Raw genomic sequence first — 12,339 nt, 5'->3', positions numbered from 1 at the left:
GTACACTTCCCAATAACCATTACTATATGTAAGCATTGGTCAAAGTTTGTAACTTGTTGCCCCTCGCATGGGGACTGTGGGGGAGTAAGTCGTCCCCAAAGACATAGTTATAAGGTTTTTCGACTACGCTGAATAAAGTGGCTATCTCAGAATTTTGATCCGTTGACTTTGGTAAAATAATTAGCGTGGGAGGGAGCCTAGGTGCCCTCCAATTTTTTTGGTCACTTAAAAAGAGCACTAGAAATTTTCATTTCCGTTAGAATGAGCCCTCTCGCAACATTCTAGGACAACTGGGTCGATACGATCACCCCTGGGAAAAAAAAAAAAAAACAAAAAAACAAATAAACACGCATCCGTGATCTGCCTTCTGGCAAAAAATACAAAATTCCACATTTTTGTAGATAGGAGCTTGAAACTTCTACAGTAGGGTTCTCTGATAGGCTGAATCTGATGATGTGATTTTCATTCAGATTCTATGACTTCTAGGGGGCGTTTCCCCCTATTTTCTAAAATAACGCAAATTTTCTCAGGCTCGTAACTTTTGATGGGTAAGACTAAACTTGATGAAACTTATATATTTAAAATCAGCATTAAAATGCGATTCTTTTGATGTAGGTATTGGTATCAAAATTTACCAAATTGGTAACCAATAGTAACCAAAATGGGTATCAAGAGTTTTGGTTACTATTGAGCCGGGTTGCTCCTTACTACAGTTCGTTAACACGAACTGTTTGAAAAGGCCAGCCACTCACCCAAAATCTAACGAAAAACAATGTTCTCATTTAGAAGCTAGACAAGCGAGTCACTTGTCTTTTTGAACTATGTTCTCATTGTTGAAGAAGGGAAGATGCAGTCTTCTCGAAGCATCCATTTTGTTGCATCCAGTATTTTCTTTAGCTTTATAAAACCTCATTCTTGCTTTTCTTGTCTCTTATTTTTTTCTTCTAAAGGCAGGTCAAAGTGCCAATGTGGGTACATTACCAGTACATTACCAGTCAAAGGCAACGCTGTAGCGTTACCAAGTAAAAAGAGCCATAAAGCTTTAATGTAATCTTATTATTTTTCTCCCCAGAGCCACTTCATAGAGAAGGGGCAGTTGTATAAATTTCGGAGGGCAACTCATTTGATTGGAAATTGAAAGGGCTTTCTTTAAGAGTCAAAAGTGATTAGAGGGCAATTGGCACTCTCCCAAGCTCTTTTTCCCTTAGGACATCCAACCAAAACTTTGAGAGACCCATTTTGTTCAAAATAGTCCAAAGGTCTAGTAACTACCTCTGGAGTAGACAAAATCCCTCACAAATCCCGGGGCAAGGGCTGTAACTTATGCAAGTTGTTCACTGATAACATATAAGGCTTTTAATTGAGAAAAAAGGGCAGTTTGATTCTGTGTCTCCTCAAAGGGTCAGGGTATAAAGATAAAACCTAAGAAATGTTGAGAGGGATTTTGAACACAATCAAAACCTACTAAGTGGATACTGGTTGTCAAAAGGACGTATCAGCAATATATAAGGAATGACTGAGGGTATTAAGTTGAAATTTTCTGGGTATCTTGAGGCGATGTTCAAGAGTTATTGGAGAGCAACGAGTCCCCTTGCTTCTTTTAAATGCATCTCCCCATTAACACTGATCAAAATTTTGAAAAAGTCATTTCGTTCAAAATAGTCAAAAGGTCTAATAGCTATGTCACCAAGGATTCTGTACCCCCAATAGCCCTAAGGCAAGGAATAAAAATTATAAGTTATGCCCACTGTTTACATACAGGATTTATCATTAAGAAGAAGAAGAATCTTTAATTCTGGGTGTTTCCGAATAGGCTAAGGGTATTAATGCGTGAGATTTCAGGGAATCTTTAAGGGTATGTCAAACTAAATCTAATTATACTATCTGTATTAAATTTATCGAAAAAGAATACCGGCAATATCTTAAGAGCACCTGAGAGTATCAAGTTGAAACTTTCAGGGTATATTGAGGGGGGTGTTGAAAAGCAGTCGAAGGATAATCTATCCCTCTCCTGTGCTGTTTATGGCAGCCCTCTTCAGATATCCGATGGAAACTTTGAACTATTACCTTAAATAGTATAAACCTCTAAAAATGCTTTTATGTTAGTCAAAGTAGAAAAAAAAGTCATGAAACGAATACATTTGTCTTTATAGGTGAAGAAAATACATGTGCAAGGACACTTTGCCCCGTTGGAACTATGTGCAAACTACAAAGAGCCATGTGCTTTGCACCCCCGTGCTACCCGATCGCCCAGTGTATGCCTTAAGACTATACCTTGTTTGCTGACATTACAAAGCCTTTTGATTCATTGGACATATAGATTTTGAACTTTTCTTATAGCTTTATTGGAATAAATTCAATAGAAGTTGACAGAGGGTATTAAACTTTGCAAAAAAAAAATTGACTTTTTTCACAACATTGTCATTATTTTCTGGACAAAAAAAGAGTCTACCAGAGTTTTGAATAGGTTTTTAAAAGAAAGAGTTAGACTTCTTTTACTTCAGTTGTGCATGTCTTTAAAAAGAAAAAAAAATATTGAAAAACAAAAAAGTAAAAGTAGTCGAAATAAATGTTCAAACTATCTAATTTCTCTGAAAAAAAAAATCGAAGTTTTCCACAAATAAGTAATATGTTTTATTTTTTTGCTTATGCAATTTTATTTCTTTATTTTGCAATTTATTTTTTTGCAATTTTCGTTTATGACATTATTTGCAGCTGTGTATACCTTTAACAAAAAGGAAAAACTGTTTTATGAAAAAATTCTGACTATGGTTGAAAATGCATTTTTCAAATCAAAAAATTTCTTTTTTAAAAGTCGGAGTTTTCTACACATAAGTAATTTTGAATTTTAAATTTTTCTTTGAATTAACTTCTTGGCCTGGAATGGAATGGCCTGGAGCTCTGTACATCTCTAAAAACAAATAAAGTTTTAAAAAATAAATAAGAATATATTTGAAGTAGCCTACATATTCAAGCTATATAATTTCATTTTTTAAAATCAAAGTCTTCCTCAAAAAAGTAATTTTTATTGTGTGCATAGTACTTTTCTTCTATATCATTACCTGCAGCTGTGTAAATCTTTAAAAAGGGAAATAGTATATTTAAACAAAAAAAATTGAAAATGCATGAAAATATATATTTCAAAACAACAAAATTCCTTTAAAAAAAAAACATTCTCACATATATAAATCAGGGTTTTTAATTTGCTTCTTGCAGTAGTTCCTTTTATTTCATGACATACAGCTGTGACTATCTCAAAAGAAGGAAAAAAATATAATAAAAATCTTATATAATTATATATATAGTTATTTAATTATATAGAAAAGAATATAATAAAATTCAAATAGATATGGAACGCACATTTCAAACCACAAAAATCTTTGACAAACAAGAGTTAAGAGCTCATATGGCACTTGAGACGAGGCAAGAAGAGCTAAGAGCCAAGAGCTCATATGGTATGAGCTCTAGCAAAATTCTAAGAATCAACAGATTGCTTTAAAAGGAAAATCAGAGGCTTAATGCCGATCGGAGGTCGGAAGAGCCAAGAGCTCATATGTTACGAGCTCTAACAAAATTCTAAGAATCAATAGATTGGCTTTAAAAGGAAAATCAGAGGCTTAATGCCGATCGGAAAAGCCGATCGGAGGTCGGAAGAGCCAAGAGCTCATATGTTACGAGCTCTAACAAAATTCTAAGAATCAATAGATTGGCTTTAAAAGGAAAATCAGAGGCTTATTGCCGATCGGAATTTAAAATGAGAGCTCTGAGTCACGAGGTCCTTCTAAATATCAAAATCTGGGAAAACGACTTTGTCAAGTCAATTTGTGAAGCTCACTGATACGCCTACCAATTTTCATCGTCCTAGCACGTCCAGAAGCACCAAACTCGCCAAAGCACTGAACCCCAACCCCTAGCTCCCCGAAAGAGAGTGGATCCAGTCCAGTTACGTCAATCACGAATCTACGACATATATAAGCGTTTTCGAAGATTTCCGATTTCCCCCTCCAACTCTCCCCAATGTCAAAAGATCTGACGGGGATTTGAAATAAGAGCTCTGAGACATGAGTTCCTTCTAAATATCAAATTTCATTAAGATCCGGTCACCCGTTCTTAAGCTGAAAGTACCTCAATTTTTCTAATTTTCAAATTAACAACCCCCAGCTCCCCCAAAGAGAACGGATCTGGTCTAATTATGTCAATCGCGTATCTATAACTTGTGCTTATTCTTCCCATCAAGTTTCAACCCGATCTCTCCACTCTAAGCATTTTCCAAGGTTTCCGGTTTCCAAGATTTCCAGTTTCCCCCTCCAACTCCTCCCAATGTCACTGGATCTGGTCGGGATTTAAAATGAGAGTTCTAAAGCACAAGATCCATCTAAATATTAAATTTTATTAAAATCTGATCACCCATTCGTAAGTTACATATACCTCATTATTTCTAATTTTTCCTAATCACTCCCCCTATCTAACTCCACCAAAGAGAGCGGATCCGGTCCGGTTATTTCAGTCACTTATCTTGGACTTGTGCTTATTCTTCCCACCAAGTTTCATCCTGATCTCTCCGCTTTTTGCAAGATTTCCGGTCCCCCCCCCAAAAAAATGACACTGGATCCGGTCGAGATTTAATATAAGAGATCTGAGTTATGAGGTCCTTCTAAATATGAAATTTCATTGAGATCTGATCACTTCTTTGTAAGTTAAAAATGCCTCATTTTTATTCTCTAGAATTAACCCTTTCACACACCCCCCAACTCCCCCAAAGAGAGCGGATCCATTCCGGTTATTTCGATGACGTATCTAGAACTTGTGCTTATTTTTCCCACCAAGTTTCATCCCCATCCCTCCACTCTAAGCGTTTTCCAAGATTTTAGGTTCCCCCCAACTCCCCCCAAATGTCACCAGATCTGGTCAGGATTTAAAATGAGAGCTATGAGACACGATATCCTTCCAAACATGAAATTTCAATAAGATCCGATCACTCCTTCGTAAATTAAAAATACCTAATTTTTTTAATTTTTCAGAATTAAAACTGCCTCCAACTCCCCCAAAGAAAGCAGATCCGTTCCGGTTATGTCAATCACGTATCTAGGACTTGTGCTTATTTTTCCCACCAAGTTTCATCCCAATCCCTCCACTCTAAGCGTTTTCCAAGATTTTAGGTTTCCCCACCCCAACTCCCCCTAATGTCACCTCATCCGGTGGGGATCTAAAATAAGATTTCTGAGACACGATATCCTTTTAAACATCAAATTTCATTAAGATCCGATCACCCATTCGTAAGTTAAAAATACCACCTTTTTTCTAATTTTTCCGATTTAACTGTCCCCCCACTCACCCCCAGATGGTCGAATCGGGGGAACGACTATTTCTAATTTGATCTGGTCTGGTTCCTTATACGCCTGCCAAATTTCGCTCTCCTAGCTTACCTGGAAGTGCCTAAAGTAGCAAAACCAGGACAGACAGACCAACCAACAGAATTTGCAATTGCTATATGTCACTTGGTAGATACCATGTGCCATAAAAGAGAAAGTTTTTCTCACATAAATAATATTATCTTTCTAATTTTTTATTTTTTTTTGGCACAGTAATTTTATTTCATTTCGAGACATGTGGCTGTGTATATAATTAAAAAAGAAAAAGGTATTTATAAAAAAAGAAAGCTGAATATATATAAAATAGATATTTCAAACCACAAAGCTTTTTTGAAAATAAAAGCATCAAAGTTTACTTACATAAGAAATCTTGTGTTTATAGTAAAACTTAGGTGAAAATATCTGCAATTTGCCAGCAAAAGCCTTTACAAAAAAATTGCAGACAAGAGCATTTCATTCATTTTTATGGCACTATTTAAGACTTAATTTTTCTTTGGTAGCATGAAGTAATGAATAAATTCCAAGGCAGAATTAGCTAGATATAATGACTAAAACCAAGGAATAGCCAAAACCCAAGACAAAAAAAAACTTTCAGCCACTAAAATAAAGCAGACCTCAACAGGCAAGCCGGCTGATTTTTATTTATTCACCCTTTTTTTACTATTACAATCCATCTGTTAATGAGAATTATTTACAAAAAAAAATAAAAAAAAATAAATAAAAATCACCACAATCAGCAAAATTTTGGATATATCTAGATGTACACATTAACTTCAACTCTGATACAGGTATGACTTGAAGTCACTCAATGAAGCTTCTTCAGAAAACAAGCTCTACATGAATTCATCATAATTTCTTTACAGTCTATTTGATGTCAGCATAGAGCAGTATCTCTAATGAGACTGTGTCTACAGGCTCTATTGAGATATTCAAAATTTAGGTTGAAAGAGACTAGGTAATCAATTCATAATGTAGTTCAAGCAGTTATTGTAAGATATCTACAATCTCTTCAGCTTTTAAGTAGTGGAAGAGAGATTTTTAGATATTTCAGGTAAGAGGGGAGGGGACTTGGATGCAAAACAAATGGGAATATCTTCTGAAAATCTTATCAAATTTATTTTCTAAATGTAAAGAAGTAAAAATTCTATTATCAGCCACGCATGTAGTGATTAGTTTAGAATAGGTAATAAACTATGTTAGACTTGTGCCAAACAGCTGTCTCATATCTTCATTGATTGATTAGCTTTTCACTTAATCTGTAAAATGTCTGATGGAAATGCAGCAATTAGAAACCAGGACTTCCACTTCAAAAATTTCAGAAACCTATTACTACAGTCCAGAAAATGAGAAAATATGAGATCCTAGAAAAGTCAAATACATGAGAATTTTATCAGAAGAAAAGGAATGAAAAAAATGTTCATTCTAATGACCAAAGATACAAATATTGCTACAACACTGAGTCTCAAAAAGTTTGGAAATACCTGTTGCAAAAATTGACCTTAATAAATTTGTTCTGTGAAGGTTTTGGCCTTGTGACCATAAAACGCCTGATAGAAAACGCAGAAATAGAAACGAGCACCTCCACTTCAAAAGTTTCAGAAATATACTAATGAAGCCCAAAAACATGAGATACTAGAAAACTCAAATACATGAGAATTTTCTCAGAAGAAAAGGAGTGAAATATATTTCAATGCACATACCTAAAAAGTTTAAGACACTGTGTTGCAAAATTTGGAAATACCTCTCACATATTTAGCCCTAAAACTTCACTTCGTGAGGGATCAGGCACCATTTCCACCCTCAAAAAAGATCTTCCGATCTTGCATTCTACCCATTTTGAATTAACAATAAATTTTGTAGTAATGCAATACTATATAGCATAACCTTCAGTAGTACTGTATGCACATTCTATATAATAGCACTTCATTTTATATGGATTGAGTCAATGTTCAGGCAGTAGCAGAGCAATTAAACACAATATGGTAATATAGCTGCTGAAACTAGAAGGGAACTGTTTATATAGTTTGCCAAATAACTTTAAAGTGACTGGCTTTCTCAGAAGCTTGATAGGATTTGGCCCTGTTTGGGCCAGGGTTTCTATTTTGCAACACCAAATTACATTTGTCACTTTGCTGGTCAAAGGTCTAAAAATTGAAGGTTATGTTTATACCTTTCCAATGACCAAACTCTAAACTGACAGCCCATCTCATATTTTTTCTCAGTAAAATTTTGCTGTTTAGGCCAAAAATCTTGATTTGCAGCAAAAAATAGTAGAAATTAGGTCTTTTCTGTGATGCAGTATATTTAGCTACTTAAAAAAGGTACTAAAACTTTATTTTCTATTTGAATGAGCTCTATCCAATATTCTATAACCACTTTTAAAAAAAAATGTAACAAAAATGCATCCATAATAAAATTTTCAGAAAAAAAGAAGCTAAATTCCATATTTTTACACATAGGAACAAAAACCCTTTTCAAGGGTGTTTTACCCTTTTGTTTGAATTGTAAAAATATTCTCAGCCTTGTAGCTTATGAACAATTTGAAATTTGACAGAAATTTGCAAGAGGGATCATCATAGAAAAGTAACTTTTATGATCCATTTATTATCAAAATCTGTTTTTTAGACATTTGGCCACCATAGCCACTTTGGCCAATTGCCACTTGTCACCCTCTACCACCTGGCACACTCATCCAATGTCGCTGTTGTGCCATGGCCTCAACTTTAAACTGTCAAGGTAATGGCTGGTGCAGGACAGTCATACATCTGGAGAGTGGCCACTACTGAGTGGGTTTAAATTGCAGAACTTACACCACCTGAGCCACTTTTTGAGCCACCCTCCCTTTTAGCCCTCAAACACACCCGGCAGCAATACATTGATATGATCAACAACACCAAACAATGAAGCCAAACCGTCCTGTATATATGTAAATAGTGATGATCTACTCATGAACTGTGACATGAATATCAAGTCAACATTATCTGGCAACATCTGTGGGTTCTTCAACCCTATTCTCTAGAAGATACAATTTGAGATATTTAAGGTAATAGGCATATGTCATTATTTACTTAGTTTGTTATCATGTACCTTTACCTTAGTTCTTCCAGTGCTTCTGGAGGCACAGAGGACATTGGGAGTAGATTGTAATATTCCCTTATATGAGCAGCTGCATATGTCTTCCCACTCTGGAATGAGACTCATCTGGACGGCTCTTCTGTCATGTTCATATGTCCTATGAAGCATATTCTTTGGTCTTCCTCAGCAACAGGTGCCTTCTGGTTGCCAGTGGGGGAGCTTTTTTGGAAGTCTACAATCTAACATGCAGAGGATGTGTCCAAGGTATTGTCATCTACATTTTCCTACAACAGTTGCAATATCTGGCTGGCCTGTGTGGGTACAGACCTTGCCATTGCTGACATGGTCTCTCCAACTGATTCTAGGAATTCAGTGAAGACAGTTATTCTCAAAGGTGGTAAGGTGTTTCTTCTGTTCTGCAGTTAGCTTGAGGCATTACACAGCATAAACTCAGGATGGACAGTACATTGCTCTGGAACAACCTAAGTTTCACCTTTGGCTAAGGCTATCCTGATGTGCAAGTCTTTTTCAGAGTTGCCACTGGAAGTGACTGTACTTCCTAAGTACTTGATGTCTGTGACCTGTTTGATGTTCTCTCCTCTTAGTTGGACTGCTCCTCAACAGATGCTGCACACATCTTTGGGGAAGGAATTCCTCCAAAGATGGAAATATGTGGATGACTTGTCAATCTTTGAAGTATGTCATAGGAATATTAAAAGTGACCCCATTGAAATCCTAACCCAATGTTTGAATGTTTCTAAGAGTCTAAATGTGACAGTAAATCCTACTGATTCACATATAATGATGATCAACTTCTTGAAATCTACCCTTTTTTTGCAACCCAATCCCACACAAAATGCTAGTGAAACATTTTAAGCTTCTTGGTATCACAATTTCTAATGATCTTAAGTAGGACACACATGTTTCCAACATTGTTAAACAAGCAAATGTTTTGCTATCCATTTTTAAGCTGCTAAACAAATTTAATTGTACTAAGATACATTCCCTCCATGTTTACTTATCCTTTATAAGGCTGTTACTGCAATATGCATGTCTGGTCTGGCATTTGCAACTTTCAAATGAACTTAGTGACAAAATCAAATCAGTCCAAAAGCATTTGCTCAGGATCATTTACAAAGAAGGCAAAATTCCATAATCCTTCCTCCTTAAAGCTGCACACATTACCACCTTAAAAGAAAGGATGGAAATTTTTTTTGCTAAATCAGTCATTTCCAATCCCCATACTGAGGACTTACTCCCTGATTTTCACAATCCCATTAGACTTTGACTCCCCTGGTCAGCCTCCTTAGCAATCTCAATATACTCTCCAATCCATACTGTTACAGAGAGGTTTTGTAAAAGTTTTATTCCCTTTATTCTGGAACACCTTAATAATAATTTGTGATTATGTACTTGCCAAATTCCCCTTTTCCTCTATTGCCATTTTTATTTTTGATTTACTGCAATGTTTTTGTAATTTAATTGTTAAGTTTACTGATTTGCCCTTTATCTTTGATGATTTTGCTTTTTTTTAATTTCTTTTTAATTTTAAGTGTTTGACTTAATGTACTGATTTGATTTTTTTTTTTTTTTTAGTTTTTACTGATATATAAAGCAAATTTGGCTCCATAGAGCTTGTGATAGTCTTTTGAAAATAAATATTATCTTATCTTATTGTTAACAAATGGAATAAATGAATCTCTATCTAAAAACAGTGTCCTAGTTGCTGCATTCCTAGACTTTGAAGGGACATATGACAATATGAACCATCAGATCCTTTTAGTTAAACTTGCAAGTCTTGGATTACCCACAAAGCTAGTACCATTTATAAAATCTTTCATAGAAAATCAACGTTTCATTGTTTGCATAGGTTCAACCTGCTCACCCAAAACTACAATAACCAAAGATCTTCCACAAGGTACAGTCCTGAGCTGCCACCATTTCTCCCTATTTCTCTTGGACACGAGTCTCACATTCACCAATTGACAATCTGCCAATGATCTGGTATTATGGGAAACTGGCAATACTTTGGAGATTGCACATTTAAAGTAGGGTAAAATTCTAGTTGATTGACTTTTAGCTATCTCAGAAAGGGGTTAGGTTAGGAAAATGAAACTTTCAGGGTTGGGTCTAAAGGTTAAAGTACATACTGGGAAAGGTTTTTCAAAGTACCCAGATCTACTCCTTCTCCCTCTAGAGGGCCCTGAAATTTGCCTAGATGACAGGTCTAGACCTATTGAATTTTGACAAAACAACATTTTACCTTAATTTTCAGCTAACATTTGCCTTTTCTCTGTCTTTAGTTCTGAAACTGCAATTTCTGTTATTTAAGCAGAATTCCAAGCCATACCAATGGTTTTTCTCAAAATTTAGGAAATATATTTGCATATCTTTAAAACTTTATAAATTGGGATTGGGAAAAGTTGTGAAGCTGAAAACAATTTTTGTACTTCATTCAAGCAGAAGATCTATTTTGCAAGGTTTAACTTTTATCATGCACATATTTTTTAAAGGTCATCAATGGTCAGGGCAATCTAAAGGGAGAAGGAGTAGATGTGGGTACTTCAAAATAACTTCCTGGGTTATACTTTGGCCTCATTCCTAAAAATTTCATTTTCCTAACATAAACTCTTTCCAAGATAGCCAAAAGTCAGTCAACTAGAATTTTACCCAAAGTTGCAAATAGGCTTATCACTTTTTCTATTTGAAAAATTTTCTCAAAAATCTGACTTATGCATAGTACCCACAAAATTATCTAATTCCATCATCAGAAAAATAATTTTAATGCACAAATAACTCTAAATGGAATAATTATTCCAGAAGAAAATGAAATAAATTACCTAGGCAGGGTGAATTCATTTTGATGATGCTACTTTGGTTGACATACAGGCTAAATGCATAAATTGGGGAAATAGTTTAATTTTTTGAATCAATATTAAGATAATATATGTAAGAAAGACATCAACAATTCTAAAAACACAAGGAAAAGAGACAGAATGTCTTAACAAGGATTCATCCTATAACTAGTAAGTGTGATTAAGCTAAGAAATCCAATAAAAACATTAGAGTCCAAAGAAATGGCTTTTCTGGACCTACACTTTGAAAGATGTAGCCTAGTCTAAACAAGATTTTCAACATAGCCTAATTTAGGCTAGATCTATTGCTAGCCTACCAGTTTTATTCATATAGCACAACTTCCAGAGTTAGAATTTACCCATAGACTGCAATTCTACAAATTTTTCCGTTCTTCTTCTAATTTTTTACCTTACCTTTAATAGTGGAACACCACGTTTGAAGCAGTCCAACAGTTCAAAATTCCAACAGGGTTGCGAACAGCGGTACAATTGTTCCATTTTGGTACATTTCACCTCTAAAGGTACATTCTGGTACAATCACAAATTTTCTGGTACATTTTACAAAATGTGGTACAATATGGTACACTAAGATTTTACTGGACGTCAGAACGAAGTAAGAGGAAGGAATTGTAGTTTTTATTTGTTTTCTCTTCTAGAGTTATAAGTTTTCCTTTACACATTTATTTACGTGCCTGTTGTTGGCCTATTGCGGTCATAATATAGCGTGAAGCAGCAAAGCGATCTGTACGGTAAGTACAAAATAGGCGAGCAGCTATTTAGAGGAGTGACACCAAGATGGTCTCTGTAGGGGAAAGGAGGTCTTCCAAACATCTTTGAAAGAAGATATCTGATACTTTGTTCTCTTTATTGCAATGTAGTTTTCCGATCATCCACGTCTTTTGCGTAGCAAAAAAAAATTCGTCTTGCCCGTAGTACAACACGCAAAAAAATAGATATGGTACAATTTCTTGATCAGTGGTACAATTTTAGGGCATTTTGCGGTACTTTTTGTTCCAAAGCGTTGGCAACACTGAGTT

General features: G+C 35.2%; 1 protein-coding gene across 3 annotated transcripts in view; it reads right to left on the bottom strand.

Moving 5' to 3' along the window:
• The window catches only part of LOC136029257 (uncharacterized), a 113,786-nt gene extending 101,936 nt beyond the window's left edge, over nucleotides 1–11,850 (bottom strand). For 2 of the 3 annotated variants that reach the window (XM_065707491.1, XM_065707495.1), the window contains exon 1: nucleotides 11,717–11,850. The gene's annotated coding sequence lies outside the window, so the exon portion shown is untranslated. Of the gene's footprint in view, nucleotides 1–11,661 lie in introns of all 3 variants that reach the window. The other variant, XM_065707494.1, reaches the window with a different exon arrangement.
• Nucleotides 11,851–12,339: the final 489 nt, after the last annotated feature.

Source organism: Artemia franciscana, chromosome 7 (genome assembly GCF_032884065.1).
Source record: "Artemia franciscana chromosome 7, ASM3288406v1, whole genome shotgun sequence".
In the NCBI taxonomy this organism is placed as follows: Eukaryota; Metazoa; Arthropoda; class Branchiopoda; order Anostraca; family Artemiidae; genus Artemia; species Artemia franciscana.
Note: the sequence above shows the minus strand (reverse complement) of the source record. Positions and strands in the feature narration are given on the sequence as shown.